This window comes from Pan paniscus, chromosome X (genome assembly GCF_029289425.2).
Source record: "Pan paniscus chromosome X, NHGRI_mPanPan1-v2.0_pri, whole genome shotgun sequence".
In the NCBI taxonomy this organism is placed as follows: Eukaryota; Metazoa; Chordata; class Mammalia; order Primates; family Hominidae; genus Pan; species Pan paniscus.
This window is the reverse complement of record NC_073272.2, coordinates 44,646,907-44,665,028: the sequence shown is the minus strand read 5'-3', so window position 1 is coordinate 44,665,028 and position 18,122 is coordinate 44,646,907. Positions and strand designations below refer to the sequence as shown.

Genomic DNA, 18,122 nt, shown 5'->3' with positions numbered 1-18,122 from the left:
AATATACCACAATTGACTGGGATTTATTCCAAGAATATGGGTCAATATTAAGGAATTCATTAGTAACATACACCAGATTGATATATTGCCAAAAAATAACTGTACATCTGGTTATTTCTACAGATGCTGGAAAAGCCATTGACAAAATTTTAAACCTATAATACAAAATGAGGCTATAATATGTGTAAATATTTATGCACTAATTTACATATACACTGTAAACATATATAATAAATTACTAAATTACATATATAAATTAAATACACACACACACTCCTTAGTTCTAAAACCAATATTTTATGTAAAAAGAAAACACTAGAGGCATTTCCACTCATATCAGAACAAAGCAAACAAACACACAAAAAAATAGAGATCCTGAGAGACAGAACAATCTCCCACTGTACTTTGACCACTTTTGTCATTCAAAATTGCAAATTGGAGTGAAAGTTATCTCACCAGCACCCCTCCTACTTGGGGCCCAGGTAAATAGCAGTTTAGACAAATTCTACAGGAGGTTCTGTGGTGGATGCCAACAGTGTGGCTCTTAATGTCATTGCTTGTTTCAGTGGGAGAGGAGCCATTTTAAGTCATTGTGAGATGAAGAAAAAAGAAGGAAGGTGAGAAAGGGTGAAAAGGAACTCATGGCGAGAACATCTGGCTATCAGGGGCAGAACAATCTGACCAAGATATGAGACAGTGATAAGCAATGGCATCAGGTCACTTTATTCGAGTGAAGGAACCTACTGTAGGTTCAGCTAACTTGGATTTCACACAAGGTCCACTCTCCTTTTGAAAGTCTCTTCTAGCAGTAAACAAGCCATCTGCAAGAATGAGCTGTTCTGATCCCTCGGCCACACAACGTTGTCTAAAACTAATTTCTGTGAAATTAAAAAGTTGCTGGGGTTTCTACAACTTACCCTCCTTGTCTACCTCCTTCTACCCCAAGGGTGAAATTGGAGCATTTGAAGGAGTAAAATAATTAAATTATGCATCCCAATATTCTATCATGGAAGAGAAAAGTACATTGTTTTACAAGCACAAGCCAGGTTATGGAGCGAAGGAGGTAAAAATGGGAATGAGCTCATCACTGTGCAAGATAAATCCTGAGCATTTGTCTCTCAGTAAGAGCTTAGATGCATCGCCCAACATCTTCCAGCTACTTGAACATGCAACTCCCAGGACTCACTATCTCATCCTTCACCTACCCTCTCCTTTGTACACATGCCAATCCTATAATGTGTAATTCCTCATGTCTACTTATTCATGCTTTGGTGCCTTCTTTAGGATTCCCAAAGCCCATGTGCTGGTGTTAACTAGCAGTTTTCTGGATCTGCTTCTAAGGAGCCCATTTCTAATTCTCCATCATGGACTAAATGAGAGGCAAGAGGACACCCAGGCAGGGCCCTTCAACAAGAGTTCTGTGGATTTATCGGTTGTACATTTTGGATTTTGGGCTAACTTTCCCCTGAAAAAAACAATCCCACTCTCCCCTATGCTCCCTTATCTACCAAGTGAGAATTTAAAATGTATATCTTGGAGAAAAATTTCTGGACTATAGAGAAAGTATTGATGGGGTTCAGGATATGCCGTCCCAAAATATGACTGAGGAAGATCAGGATATGCTACTCCGAATTATACCACTTTGGCATATTGATTACTTTGAGCTAAAAGAAGTTGAGAACCGGCCAAAGAGGGAAAAGCTTCCCACGTCCCCCTCAATTGCAAACTGTAAAACTCCCCGTTTGTAAAGGAAATTTTCGTTAATAAACGCATCTGTACCAAGAGGAGAACTACTCTGAAAGAACTTTTTTTAATCACCTGAAGACATATCTGCATACCAAGGCAACTTTTATTCATTATGTATTTCCTCCCTTCACCTTCTCATAATCTGCCCCCACCACTCCTCAGATACTCCAAGTCTCTTGTTCTGAGCTCCTGTACGTTTGGGAACAGGTACAACTAGTCAACATCACGTGCAACTAGAATCTCAAATACCAACTTACTCTGGGGTATCTGCGATTCAGGTGTTGTTGCTGCATATCTTGAAAAAATTTTCAGTGTTATATTGTCTTTCTGAGCAATAATATTTATATGCTGTAATAAAAAATCCAGTAAAACTCCAAATATGACTTTCTGTTCACTACTAGATATATATATTTAGAGCATTTTAAGAGGTTTCTCTTCTAAAAATGAAAGTGACACTGTGATAACTGTAGGCCTTAGACCTTAGGAGACATTGCAACTTCTATGATTGCTCTCCCTGAATGCTGCAATGAGACTGTCACATAAGGAAGCTTATCTATCCTATTTAAGGATGAGAACCACAGAGCCCCAGCTGATGATTAGAATCAACTGCCAGACATGTGAGTGGGGATCTTGGGCCTTGCAGCCCAACTGATGCTCCAGCTGACAACAGTTGTATGAGTGAGCTCAGGTGAAACTAACAAAGGGATTTCCCTGTAAACTTACGCACAACGGTGAGACATAATATTTTGTTGTGATTTAAAATTACTAATTTTAAATAATTTTTCAGGTGTCTCATTATGCAGCAATAGATAAGTGATAGAAGCAGAAATATTACTTGAGGCCGAGCATGGTGGTTTATGCCTGTAATCCCAGCACTTTTGGAGGCTGAGGCAGGAGGATTGCTTGAGCCCAGGAATTCAAGACCAGCTTGGGCAACATAGTGAGACGCAGTCTCTACAAATAATACAAAAAGTAGCTGGGACTGATGGTGCGCACCTGTGGTCCCAGCTACTTGGGAGGCAGAGGCAGGAAGATTGCTTGAGCCCAGGAGGCGGAGGCTGTAGTGAGCCATGATCATGCCACTGTACTCCAGCCGGGGCAACAGAGAGAGATCTTGTCTCTAAAAAAAAAAAAAAAAGAAAGAAAAAAGAAAGAAAGAAATACTATTTGCCCAAGTCAGAGTATTATTATTTTCAGCATTTTTGTGACAAGCAGGTACAAGTTGTCCCTGTTCAGCTAAGTCACATGGCTTGGTAGGCAAAATCAGCTGCAATTCTGCAAACATAGTAACTGTGGTATAGTTTTTGTTCAGTGAAGACAAATTACCTATTTTATTATCTAAATTTTAAACCCTTTAATATGCTTTCCCAAAAGTTGTCTGATTGAAAATTTTTTTAAAAATCACGAAAGAAAACTAGTGGAAAGCATGACCTAAAAAATGCAATGATTTTCTCAACCTGAAACCAGAAAAATAGAACATTCAAGTATTGAATGAGACATTTTAGTTCAAACTTTGAGGAAGCGACATTTCAGCATAGAACTGAAAGCAGTGAGGGAGTTTGCTGTGCAGTCATCTGGAAGAAGTGGACCAGGCAGAGGGAATAGGAAGCTCGTGCAAAGGCCCCAGTTCAGGAATGCAGTTGTCATGTTCTTAGTATGATTAACTTTTGATAACTATTTATAGTGAGAACAGTGTAGAATAACACAATTGAAAATAAGCTAAACTTTATGAAATTCTTTATTTTCAACATAAAGCGGGATACAAAGTTGACTAATAGAAAAGCAAGTTCTGTCTCACTTTCAATAAAAAAAACTAAAGGACATTGGCTTTAAGTATTTGCTAGCTCAAAATCTGGTTGTAATCTATGTCTCTACATCATTGCCTGGCTCTAATCTCCACCCTTATGACCAACCCAGGTGTCTGGGAGTCTAGTCCAAGTTTCTTGTTCTGAGCCCCTGTAAGTTTAGAAGCAGGCACAACTAGTAAACATCACATGCCACTGGAATCTGAAATGCCAACTTATTTTGGGTGTTCTGGGATTCAGGGGTTGTTTCTGCATTCCCTGAGAAAAATGCTCAGAGTGTTACATTGTCTTTCTAAAAAATAATATTTGTGTGCTAATAAAAAATCCTCCTGAAGTCTAAATATGACTTCTTGTTCACTACTAGATGTACATTTATGGCATTTTAAGAGGTTTCTTTTCTAATTTTTTTCTCTTCATAAAAAAGTATCAAATTTATTTTAATATGTAGTTTCATTTTAAAATTAGAGCTGTTGGACAATTGTTTCTAACTTAAAATTAATTATCAGAGGTGCATAAACCATTAACCAGTTATTAAATACTGACAGTGGATAAAATTACTAGACCAAGTATTTATAAATGCCAGGTTTAATAGTAAGAAGCTCCAGTTACACTACTTAGCTAAAAGAAACATGCTTTAGGCCAGGCGTGGTGGCTCACACCTATAATCCCAGCACTTTGGGAGGCTGAGGCAGGTGGATCACGAGGTCAAGAGATCGAGACCATCCTGGCCAACATGGTGAAACCCCGCCTCTACTAAAAATACAAAAATTAGCTGGGCATGGTGGCGCATGCCTGTAGTCCCAGCTACTCGGGAGGCTTAGACAGGGGAATCACTTGAACCTGGGAGGCGGAGGTTGCAGTGAGCTGAGATTGTGCCACTGCACTCCAGCCTGGTGACAGATCGAGACTCTGTCTCAAAAAAAAAAAAAAAAAAAAGCATGCTTTAGCTCTTCTAGTAATTGCACATTTTTATTTTTAAATAATTTATTCTTACCCAATTACTACTATGCCCAATGAAATTTTCCAAATTTTAAGACGTTCTTTACTACTTATGAAGTATGACTTAGCTGTTAACTCTTTGAGAGTTCTTGAAACATCATTTGAAGTCTTAAGTCTCACCTTGAACCTATTCGATCAAAAAATATTGAACATTACTACCACATAAATTAAAACAGAGAATGGGATAAAAAACCGAAAGTGGAATCTATATAAACAGCAAATTATGGGATAGGACATTCTATTTCACAGTGGTACTTAGCATACGAATAAACTGGTTCTTGGCTGAGTGCGGTGGCTCACGCCTGTAATCCCAGCACTTTGGGAGGCCAAGGTGGGTGGATCACGAGTTCAGGAGATCGAGACCGTCCTGGCTTACACGGTGAAACCCCGTCTCTACTAAAAATACAAAAAAAAGATAGCCGGGCGTGGTGGCAGGCACCTGTGGTCCCAGCTACTCGGGAGGCTGAGGCAGGAAAATGGCGTGACCCCGGGACATGGAGCTTGCAGTAAGCCGAGATCGCACCACTGCACTCCAGCCTGGGTGACAGAGTGAGACTCTTGTCTCAAAAAAGAAAAAAAAAAAAAAAAAAAAAAGAATAAACTGGTTCCAAGTTACTACAGCATTTGGCATATTTATTGCAAGCTTTAAATAATAGTGTCACTTTTCTCAACAAGTTATCTCTAAAAAAATGGCAGTGCTTTTAGGTACAAAAACTGTTATATCTAGTAGGCAAAATTCTACACAGTCAAAATAAAAGAATTTTTTATAAAATTATGTTTTAAAAATGCAGAATGTCTTGATAATTACTAGTTGTCTGAAAGACTAAAATCAGAAAAATGCATCAATTAGATGTACTTATTGATTAATATTACTTTGCTTTGATAAAGCCAGAAATGATTCTATTCCAAGAAATAAGCAATAATAATAAGATACGTGATTAATGTACTGTATCTCTTTTAAGCCAAAGCACACTTTTCATCTCAGAGAAGACAATCCTGACTTTTAACATTCTTAATTTTCTTTACCCAGAACAGGGCCCCATTTTAAACCATTATTTGAATAGAGTTCATAATCAAAAGTCATTTTTCTCCAAAAGATATTTTCATTTCAGTACAAAAGCTGCAAAATGGCAAATGACTAAGTCAGTTATAAATAATTTGTACCATAATAAGTGCTAATTTACAAGAATTGTCAATAGATACCAACAAACTTCTATACCCAAGCCTAGAAGTTGCTATAGTAATAGGTTAGAACTAACACAGTTCTTCCATATGGTCAGATTTTGTTTGCTAAATAAGACTGTTATGAACTCGAAAGAAGAAATCTTAATAGGTCTTTCCAAGGCTGCATAATTTTCCAAATTATTTTCCTTTGATTGTAGAGCCTGCACATTTTTTCAGTCCTTTTATGGTTGTTTAGCTTTTGCAATATTTTCTTGATGTTTTTGTTTCTTCTTTTGGTCCTTTCACTGGCCTCAATCATCTTGGCCAATTTCCAAAACAGTACAGCACCTGCTAGTAACAGTGGAGGAAAGGCCAAAATGTCTTTTGTAAGAAAACCATATGGGTCCTTTGCAGCCCCATTATACAACGTATTCAGCCCAAGCCTTTATATCAAACATCTTTATAGCAGTTTCACTTATTCTTGATTAATGACCTCTCATTTTGTCCTGGGATTGTTAGTGAGCCAATCACAATTTTAGATTACCCTTGGTGGTTTGTCTTCTTTAGTTCTACTGTACACTTCTGAGAGAAGGTTTAAATTTCTAAGGGGACCATGTTCACTCCTGCCCTTCAGCCCTGGCAAGTGTGGGTTCCTCACCCCACCATGAGCCAGGTAGGACTTACAGATCCCCAGAAATGTGGGGGTGACACACTACAACTTGTTCTGCCAGCACCAAAGCCGCCATCTCTGCTGTGCACTGGGACAAGAACCACTGCAGCAGTGGCCACTAGCCCTTCCTACAAACTGCCAGGGTCTCAGACTTCCATTTCCATTTTCAATTAACTAATGTTTTAAAATGCCTAGAAACCAAAATAATGGCTTTTAAAAAGAAGTTAATTACTTTAGATAATTTCATTTTATGAAAATATATGCTAGGTTAAAAATTTCAAAGATACAGAGAAGCAAAAATAAGCCAAATGCAATTCTGCTACTCAAATATGCAGTTTCTATTTTATATTATTCTATTCTTGAGCATATACCTGTCAGTAAATATATGATAAAATGGGCTGAAATGCTATGCACTATTTGTAACCCATTGTCTTACCTTATTGATATATAATGAAATTCTATCCTTCTTAATAAAAATATGCCTGTATTATCATTTTTGATGGCTACACATGTCTCCTATTTAACTAATACCATGTTGAATAAGTTTGATTTTGTAAATACAGAATGGTTATCATGAGGTTGTTTCCATGTTTATATCCATGACTATTTTCAGTTTCTGGAAGTGGTTTAAGTGGACAGTTATTATTCATATGCACTAGCAGCTCATTCCCTTGCAGAGTCATTTTGCTATACCACCAAAACTCTTTTTAATCCTTTAGAATTAAAATTCTTTTTCAAGTTTTAGAATGCTAAATTCTTTATAATTTAGAACTCTTACACTTTTTTTTTTTAAGAGATGGGATCTTGCTCTGTTGCCCAAGCTGGAGTGCAGTGGCACGATCCTAACTCACTGCAACCTTGAACTTCTGGTCTCAACGGATCCTTCTGCCTCAGCCTCCCAAGCAGCTGGGACTATATTTATGCCACCACTCCTAGCTAATTGTTTTTTAAAAACATTTTGTAGAGATGAGGTCTTGCTATGTTGCCCAGGCTGGTCTCAAACTCCTAGCCTCGAGCAGTTCTCCTGCTTTGGCCTCACAAAGTGCTGGGATTAGAGGCGTGAGCCACTGCACGTGGCCTAGAATTCTTTTTAATCATTGCCAATAAATAGGGAATAAATAGTGTCTAATTTAAAAATTTGGAATTTTGGTTACTAGTATTGATAAACAATTTCCCACAAATATTAACAATAATTTAATAATGTTGTCAGATATTCAGTACATATTAACATTGCCCCAAGTATCTCAATAATGTCTTCTATGGTTTTCTTTTTTCAAATGAGGGTCCAATCCAATTTATGCATTGCATTTAGCTATTACACCTCTCCCCATCCTCATTTTTATGACATCGATTGTTGAAGATTTTAGGCCAGTTATTCTATAGAATATCATCCATGCTTGATTTGTCTGATTGTTTCTTCACGGAGTAATTTAAGTTAACCTTCTATTTTCTATGTATTATAACTTTTTTTCTATGTATTATTTTCTATGTATGTATAACATTAAAATCTCAATTTTCGTTTTTTCTTCTCTTTTTTGAGACGGAGTTTTGCTTTTGTCACCCCCAGGCTGGAGTGCAATGACATGATCTTGGCTCACTGCAACCTCCGCCTCCCGGGTTCAAACGATTCTCCTGCCTTAGCTTCCTGAGTAGCTGGGATTACAGGTGCACGCCACTACCTTCGGCTAATTTTTGTATTTTTAGTAGAGCCAGGGTTTCATCACATTGGCCAGGCTGGTCTCGAACTTCTGACTTCAGGTAATCCGCCCTTCTTGGCCTTCCAAAGTGTTGGGATTACAGGCATGAGCCACCATACCCAGGCTTTTTTCTTCTTTCTTAGACAAGGTTTTTTGTTTCACCTTTTGTCAACAACATTACACAACGTCAGTGATTAAATATTCCTCTCTTCCCTCAAAATATTTTATTGGTCTAAGTTCTAAGCAATTACTATGCTTATTGTTAGGCTCCAATCATTTATATATACACTTCAAATTAGCACATTTTTGTAACATTTCTTTAATAAATTTTGTATTCAAATTAATGAAAATTAATTTAGAGAACTCCCATTTATATGGTGGGTCCTCAACACATGCCGAATCAGCTCCACATTCCTCTCAAGAATAAGTCCATAATGGTTCAGAATCATTCAAGCTCACTTCAGCACAGTTTCCGTCTCTAATCCCTGTGTTATTACACATTATTGTGTGTATATAATAGATTTGTAATAAACAATGATAGCATGATTATTATAAAAATAAAGAGAGCTTGAGTTACTTTAATTCTGCTATTTCTGTCGATCTCTGCAAACACTTAGAATTTTCATTTGTGTTTAAACTTTAAAATGATGAAAGAGGATGTGAATTGTAAGGAGAGATATTTTTGTTTGGTAAATCTGAAATTTAGTTTATAGATGAAATCATCTTATTGAATTTAAATAATATCATTAAAATTAAAATATATTCATCTTCTTAATTTTTAATTCTTTGTATTAAAACTAAAGACCAAATGAAGAAAATGGTCATTATTATTTATTATTGCATAGTTATTACTGCAATAATGTTATCACATAAAGGAAGGGGTTGTTAAAAAATGATCTACTCCTGGTGTGAAATGAGCTGTGTTGATTCAATAGATTATTTTAGAAAATACATCTGCCAAATTTGTGTTACCAAAACACCAGGGGGTTGGTCTAGGTCCCATGGCTCACTGCACAGTAAGTCAATCACTGAGACAATGAGTATTGCCAGGGAAGAAGGCTTTCTATTTGGGTGATGTAAAGCAGAGAGATGGGAGCCAAGCCTCAAATCTATTTCTTCAAACCAACTAAAATTGGGGGTTTACATAGCCGGTAAGGCATGTAACTACATGTGGGAAAACAGGAAATAGGGAGAGGTAAGGAAGCAATCATGATGAATGAGGGGTCTGGCATCTCATTGTCTGGATGCAGTGATCCGGTGGGTTTCAGTTTCTTGTCTGAGGGTCAGTTTCCTGAGGAAGAAACTAAGATAAGACAATTGGGCCAGTTTTGTTTGTATCACAGTCTAACCACTCACATTAACACTTACTCTATCATTCAGCTATTCATTCATTCAATACTTATTTATTGGGTCCTACTTTCTGCCCAGTATTATTCTACATGCTGAAGATATAAGTTGGAATGGGAAAAATTCCATGGTCTCATAGAAATTACATTCTAGTACAGGAAACAGAAATCTAAATAATTAAGATTTATAATATAATGCTATATAGTAATAAATACTGTGAAGAAACAAAATAAAGCAGGGAAAAGGAGCAGTGGGTGATTTGTGTGTGAGGGAGTGCAATAGTTTAGATAGAGTGGTCAAGCAAGACCTCTGTGCAGGTGACATTTGGGCAGAATCCAGAAAAAAAGCGTAAGCAAAATGGCCATCTGTGGAAGAGAATAATCGGTAGGAGGAACATCAAGTGCAAAGACTCTGAGGTAGAATTTTGCTAATCACTTTACAGGAGCAGAAAAGAAACCAGTGATGTTAAAATAGCGTTAGTGAGAGCAGAAGGGTAAGATATGAGGTCAGATATTTGTATGGTCTTGTAAGTTAGAGTAAAGGTTTCAAATCTGACTTTTAGTGAATGAGAAGCCGTTGGAATGTTTTGAGTAGAATAGTAACTTTATCTGACTTACCTTTAATGGTTATCCCTCTGGTTTTGAGTAGAATAGTAACTTTATCTAACTTACCTTTACTGGAATCCCTCTGGCTTCTTTGTGTAGGCTAGACCAGAGGGGAGTGGGAAAGCAGAGAGACTTTTAGGAGTACATGTTATCTCTTTAGGGGAGAGATAAAGTGTCTTTGACCAGGCAAACTGGGGTGGAGAGGGTGAGACCTTGTTGTATTCTTAATACATTTTGAGAGTAGACCAAAGATGTTTCAGGATGCAGGAGAAAGTTAGCTTATGCAAATTAACAGGATCACTAAAAGTAAAATTACAGAAGGAGGTTAAATAAAAGAGCAAATCTTTAATGTGACTAAAACTGAATTATTTGGAAGAAGGATCATGTAGCACATTATCACTCAAAACACAATTCCAGGAGCTAATGCAGTGAGAGCTTGCAAATTCAAATTGTTCCTTTTTTCAGCCTAAGCATTCTCTTGCTCTGTCTCTGCACCTCAAATTTGGTTCAGATCAGTATTACCTTTTTGTATCTGACATATATAACAAAATAGTAGTTTCCAATTCAATTGCTTAACATTTTTAAAGAAATATAAAATACATGAAATAAATGGCACAAATCACAGGTTTTCAGCTCACAAAATAATAATATGAGTTACCATCCAAATAAGAACTAAAACATTACCAGCATTCCGCAAGTGATCCCTGTGTTCCCTCCCAAGTGCAAACCCCACTCTCCTCCCAGATGTAACCAATATCTTGTTTCTTAACCCCATGTTAATTTACTGTGTGAATTTTATATAAATGGAAGCATGCAGTATGTGCTCTTTTATGTCTGGATATTTTGCCCAACATTATTTTATGGGGACAATTCATCATTATCATTGCACATAGCAATAGTTCATTAATTTTTATTGCTATATTTTACGTGAATATACTCAATTCATTTATCCACTCGACTAATGAATATCTGAGTGATTTTTTGTGTTTGGCTATTATGAATGATGTGTCTATGAACAGTCTTGCACATGACTTTTGATGCACATAGATATGTATTTCTTTGGGCATATATCTAAAAATTATTTTTCATAGGATATGCAGTAAATAGTAAAACTCCCAATTTTCAGAAGTGGTTGTACCAATTTACAGTAGTGCCTATGATATATGAGGGTTGTAGCTGTTCCAAATCCTTTAAATGCTTGATATTTTCATTCTTCTTAATTTTAGCCATTCTAGTATGTTGTGATATCTCATTGTGACTTTTTAATTTGCATTTTTATTTTTTATTTATTTTTGAGACAGGGTCTCACTCTGTTGCACAGGTTGGAGTGCATGATCATGGCTCCCTGCAGCCTCAATCTCCTGGGCCCAAGCCATCCTCCTGCCTCAGCCTCCAGAGAAGCTGGGACTACAGGCATGCACCACCACACCCAGCTAATTTTTTATTTTTTATTTTTCTGTGGAGACCCTCACTATGTTGTACAAGCTGGTCTCAAACTCCTGGGCTCAAGCAATCCTACCACCTCGGCCTCCCAAAGTGCTAGGATTATAGTCATAAGCCACCAGGCCTGGCCTAATTTGCATATTTAATAATGAATAAGGTTAATTACTTTTTCACATATCCCAAGGAATAAGAAAAATATTTGCATTTAAGGTTACAAATTCCCTTACATATACTGCTTTAAATGCATTCCATAAGCTATGACAGCTTGTGTTTTAACTGTTATTCAATTTGGAATATTTTATAATTAATATTATTATTTCTTCTCTGACCTATTGTCTATTTAAAGGTGTGTTTTTAAATTTTGAAACATGGGAATTTTCTGGTTATCTTTTTAAAAATAATGTCTAGCTTGCTTCCATTGTCATAAGAAATGTACTCTGAATAATTTTATTCCTTTGAAATATGTTAAATGGTAAATTTTCGTAAATGACTCATGTGTCCTTGTAAGAAAATAATCTACAATTTGAAGAGTCAATCTTTTATGCATGTCAAATTAGAACAAGCAGGAAACAAGCAGAAGATTTGAACAATATGATACACAATTTTCATTTGCTTTGACATTTATAGAAGAAGCAGAAAATATTTTCTGACCACAATAAAACAGAAGTGGAAGTTGACAACAAAAGTAAAATGAAAAAAATTCACCTCTAAATTAAAGTGAAATACAACTTTTTTTCCCAACAACCGATATAAGAGGGAAAACTATCAGCCCAAAAATAAATGCATACCATTATATAACTACTATATATCAGATAAAAATTAAAGCATTGCTCAGAATAAAAATCTTAGCCCCAAATACTTATTATAATAATCAAGAAAAATAAATATAAATTAAACTCAGTAAGTTAGGAAAAGAACATATTAAATCTAAGGTAAGGAGAAAGGAAATTAAGTAAAAACAAATCTGCTAGATTGAAAAAATAAATCAAAGAGCCAATTATTTAGAAATGTCAATAAAAGGAATAACATCACTGTATTAGTCAGAATAAACTGAGCTTCAACTTTAATTGTAAACAATCCCTAAATGTTAGTGGCTTATCACATAAATTTTATTTCTCATGCACTCAAAGTCTACTGTGGGTTAAAAGACTCTCCAAGGCAGCTTTTTTTTTTTTTTTCCATATAGTAACTCAACGACTCAGTTTTCTTTGACTTGGGGTTCTGCTCTATCAACACATGCCCTCCATGCTCACTGCAAGTAAGGAAGAAACTCTGGAAGATTTCAGGACTTTTCACCCTCAGCCTGGATGTGACACATGCCCCTCTCCCTACTGCTACCCGATTGTTGCCTAGAACTAATCATATGAAAGGTATGGTCTTCCATATGCCCTGGAAAGAGAGCAGAACTAAATATCTGTGGGTTACAGTGAAATGGCTATAACAATCATTAATTAACTTAATCAAGGAAGAAAGGGAGAAAGTACAAATACTCTAAATAAAAAATACATATAATCGAGAAATAACCACAGATACCAAGGAAATTAAAAGAATTGTATGACATTAATTTGCTCATCTCCATACAAATACATTTGTGATTCTGCATAAAATGGTTGATTTTCTCAAAGAATATAAATTTTCAAATTTATTCCAGGTAAGTGTAGAGGAGGAAAAATATATTTTCCTTCTACCTTTCTGAGTTCTTGGCTGGGGCTCCTATAATAAAGACAGATTAACAAGAGAAAAGTATACCCATTTATTTAATATAGGTTTTACATGACATAAGAGCCTTCATAAGTAAATGAAGATCAAAAGAAGTGGTCAAACTTGAGTGTTTTTAATGCTAGGTTTGATAAAGAGTGGAAAGTCATAGAGAATTATAATAGGACGAAAGGATATGAGCCGGGGAAAACTTAGCAAGGCCTGTGTGTTTAGATTCTTCTCGTTCTCCCTGTGTCTTTGGAGATAAGGACACTTTTCCTGGTCATATCTTCATAACTCCTCCTCACCTTCCAATATCCTTCTTTCTTTGTTTCAACAGAAGGTGGTATTTAAGCCTGAACTCTAAGCCACTGTTTTGAAAAGTACTAATTCTTTGCATATTTCCTATGTATATGTTAATGGAAAAGCTAGACTCTTAAAAGGTTTATTCTGAGCCAATAGGAGTGAACACAGCTTGAGGAAACAGTCTCAAGGAATCCTGATAAAGTATACCCAACGTGGTCAGATTATAGTTTGGTTTTATACATTTCAGGGAGGCAGCAGTTATAGGCAAAGGCACAAAGCAATATATGGAAGATATACATTGATTTGGCCCAAAAAGGTGGGATAACTTGAAGCAGGACCTTACAGGTTATAGGTGGACTCAGAGATTCTTTAATTTGCATTTGGTTAAAAGAGTAAGGCTCTGTCTAACACTTTGAGTCAACAGAAAGGAATGTTTTAAGTTAAGGATGTTATGTGGCAAGATTGATGGCCTTCAGATGTGACTTAACCCTTGCCTTATATGGCCTTAGGTCTTGTTTATAATTTAGTATCTTATTGCCACAGAGTCTCTTTTGTCATTCTTATGATCTCTGTTTTAACATCAGTGCTGGTCAGTTGTGCCTAAACTCCAAAAGGGAGGGTGTATAATGAGGCGTGTCTGACCTCCCTTCCCATCACAGCTGGGAACTCAGTTTTTAAGGTTTCTTTGGGGTCCCTTTGGCCAAGAGAGGGTCTGTGCAGTTGGTGGAGGGCTTAGGACTTTTAGTTTACATATATATGAGGTATACATGTTAGTAAACTTCTGTTTGTTTTTCTCTTGTTAATCTGTCTTTTGTTACAGGGTTCCAGCTAAGAACTCAGAACAGATAAAGAGAAATTTATTTTTCCTCCTGTACAATGCCATGGAATAAGTGAACTACAATTGGTTTAATTATCAGTAGCTGATAGACATTTGACTTTTTTTAATTTGAAATAAATTTTATCATATTGTATATATTGTTTCACAATTTTCTTTTTTAATAAGTATTACATTTTTATGGTTTACTAATATTTATACTTAGAACTTAAATCTATTGATTTTCTTGCTGTATGTATTTATTATCTGAATTTAAGAAAATCTATCAAGTCTCCTCTGAATGGGCATTTTATATTTATACAATTTTTCTTATAAACAATGTTAGAAAAAATTTCCATGCATTCTCCTTGTGCACATGTGCAAACCAATACATTTTTAATATTTATATGTATTCATATTTTCCTAAAAGTAAACTCAAGATTTCTGGAACAAGGTAGATTATGATTACTTACAGCAATAACCTCATTGGTTTCCCTTTGGCACAAATCTTCCTTATTCTAAGGTGATGCGATGAGAGCCAGGTGTCATCCTACTGATACCATGTCCTGTACTGTAGGTGAGGAACCCAAAAATATGAATCTGGGAACTTATATAGACATTATACCCCATCCCCAGAGGGGGACTGCAATCTCCCTAATATAAACAATTTCTCCTTGGACAAAAGAAGGGGAAGGTCTCCAGACTTTGAAATGTAAATAAATGTCTTCAAGAGGAAGATAAGACAAAAATCTCTGTCCTCAGGTTTATAACCCCTGAGATATTTTCATGGCACAAGGGAGATGTTTTGTCTTTTGAAAAGGAGCAGATGGCTTCAATCTAATACCCTAGGAATTTGAGGAGCCAATGGGTCTGAGGTTAGGGAGGCTTTCTCTAGCAAGTCAATTTTCTCTCCTCAGGAAGTCAAACAGTGCAAAAACATGAAAATATTCAATTCCTGACATAAGTGTTTACTAGAAAACAATTAGAAGTGAAATTACTGGGTTGTAGGATACGCGTCTTCAACTTTTCTAGCCATTGCTAAATTACTTCCCAAATTAGTATTATCAATTTAAGCTCCCACTGATGGTGTACTAAAATTATCGTTTCCTTACATCTTCATCCACAAATATTGTGAAATATTATTTTTTGCTAGCCAGATAACTCTGACATGATGTAGCACTGTTTTCTAAATTCTCATTTTCCTGACTTCTAGCAAGGTAGAGGATTTTTTAAAATGTATCGGCAATTTTAGTTTCCTCTTAACTGCTTGTTCACATTCTTTGCTCATTTAGATATTGAGTTATTTGTGTTATTTATTGATTTGTAGGCATAATTATACATTCTGGAAGCTAATACTTTGCTATTTGCATGCATTGCAAATATATTCTCCCAGGCTGTGCCTTATCTCTAATCTTTCCACTTATCTAATGGTATTCTGATTTATAAAAAAAAAAAATGTTAATTTAGTAAAAATGTATCAGTGTTTTGCCTTATGAAGATGTTTTGTTTCTAGCTTAATAAATCTCAAACCCAAAGTCACATGCATATTTTCCCATAAGTAATTTTGAAATTTTAGTTTGTTTTTTCAAATTTTGGGTTTTATTCCACTTGGAATTTATTTTTAATTATATTGTAAAGTTTTCAGCACACTTAGTTGTTATTTTTTATAAATAACTGTGAGGAAAGAATTTGAAATTATGGCCTTTAGATTATATGTAGTGTCCAAGTCCATTGAAGTAAAAGGATATTAAACTAGGGTTAGGAGGAGGTCTATGGAGAGACAGGTTTATAGCGAGATAGAGATAAAGGTGTTGATCTGGACTATAATTATTCCTCCTCACACTAGACAAGGGATTGGATTAGATCTTGCTGATTATAATTTTATGAAAGCAGACCAATCGTGTGTGTGTGTGTGTGTGTGTGAGAGAGAGAGAGAGAGAGAGAGAGAGGGAGAGAGAGAGAGAGAGAGAGAGAGAGACTATTTCCTAAACAGAAGCACTAGATTGCTAATGAAAGTCCTCTGGACTACTGATATAAGCACGCATATAACAGGACAGGAACCCAGTAAGAATTCAGCCATTTTCTGCTCTGAGGTGTCTGGCAGGTGCTCACACTTTGTAAATTTAGGGGAAGTGGAAAATAAAAAGGCCGTTCTGATTCACGCAGCATCTGTTCTGTTTCTGTCTGGCTATCTTACTTCCATTAGGTTCTATAATTATGTCTAAATTAATTGACATTTTAAAGAAGTTTGGGGGAGGGTAAATCTCAATTTTATTCACTAGAATTTTTAAATTTCCGGTTGTCCTAGCAAAATGTATAGATCAGTCTGTGTTTTCCCATTGATTTGTAATGACAACTCTGTCATATACCAAGCTTCCACATAGGCATGTGTTTGTTTATGGCCTCCTTATTCTGTTTCTTGAGTTTATTTGCCAATCTCTGTGACAATAATTCACCATTATTAGTTATTGTATCTTTAGAATAAATCTTAACATTTGCTAGTGTGAGTCTCTGCACTTGTTTTATTTCTTTTATTAACTTGATTATTTTTGGACACTAAAATCACCTTTAAAAATCCATGTGGATTTTAGGATTATCATGGTAAGTTTCAAGAAAAGTTTTGTTGAATGTTGTGATTGTAATGTTATTAAAGTCAGAGGTCAGAATTGACATGCTATTGTATTGATTTGTTTTCTTCATGAACATAGTCTATTTGATCAGTATTTCTTTAGTGTCCTTTCATAATGTTTTATAACTTTGCTTGCACATATTTTGTTAGACTTTTTTCTAGAGGTTTCTTGTTATTTTGAACACTATTGTTTTTAAGTTACATTTTCAAATCGTGTGGCAGCCATAGAAGTGATTCCCTCAGATTTCCATTCAGTGAAAACCTGTTGCAGCACCTTTGAGATTTACTGCAGTGTATGAGTCAAGGACACATTCTCTCCAGGCAGCTCCAGTGGCAGACTAAGCACAACAGGAGTGCCAGGACCTAGCTGTTACCACCTAAGGTAGAATTCCTCTAGAAACAGCCTTTACACTGAGGTGCCTTGTTGCACTGGCCATGATTTTCTCAGAGATGCTCCTCAGACTGAACTTTTTTTCTACATAATATCCTTGCTCCACTCCTTTATCAGGTGTCAGACATGCATTGCAGCATGAAGGCTTTCCCTGTTGACTTGTTTCATTTCCTCTTATCTTTCAAAGGTGTTAGTTGCAATAAAATTCTTGCACTTCTAATTCTATCTTAGCATCTACTTATCAAAGGACCTCAACTGACACAACTTATTATCAGAAGTGGTACAAGAAAGCATGCATTAAGATAAAATTTAGAGATTCACTAACTTATTACTTGGCTAGAAAAGAGAACCCCATCTCAAGTGGTATGTGGAGTACTACAGATAATCCTGGGCATAAAATAGTGGCAAAATTGCTAAAACGTTAATTGGCAATGACTGCAAATAGCATTCTGATGAAATGAAACACTCTGATCAATGGGATGTCACAAATATTGGAAAGGTATGAGGTGAGCAAAATATACTAGGATAATGAGCTTGAATAATTATCATTAAGTTGCATGGGAAACCTACAGAAGAATAATGAGAAAATAAAGGCATTTAAAAAAATAGATTAACACTAAATATGAGGACCTTTTTGGTAGCTTACAGATACACCAGCTGAGAAAAAAATCTCAAGATCTGATAGTTAGGATTAAGGAGCTTCAAAGACAAGTCAATGCTCAAAGTAAGTCTATTACACGAAGGTCACAGAAAAAGTTAGAAAAGTCTAGAACCCTAACATGTGAGATGAAGACTTCTGGGTGTATAT

At 35.9% G+C, this 18,122-nt stretch overlaps 1 pseudogene; it reads right to left on the bottom strand.

The window, feature by feature from the left end:
- Positions 1-5,956: 5,956 nt before the first annotated feature.
- LOC106634292 (small integral membrane protein 15-like) lies at positions 5,957-6,172 on the bottom strand (annotated as a pseudogene).
- Positions 6,173-18,122: the final 11,950 nt, after the last annotated feature.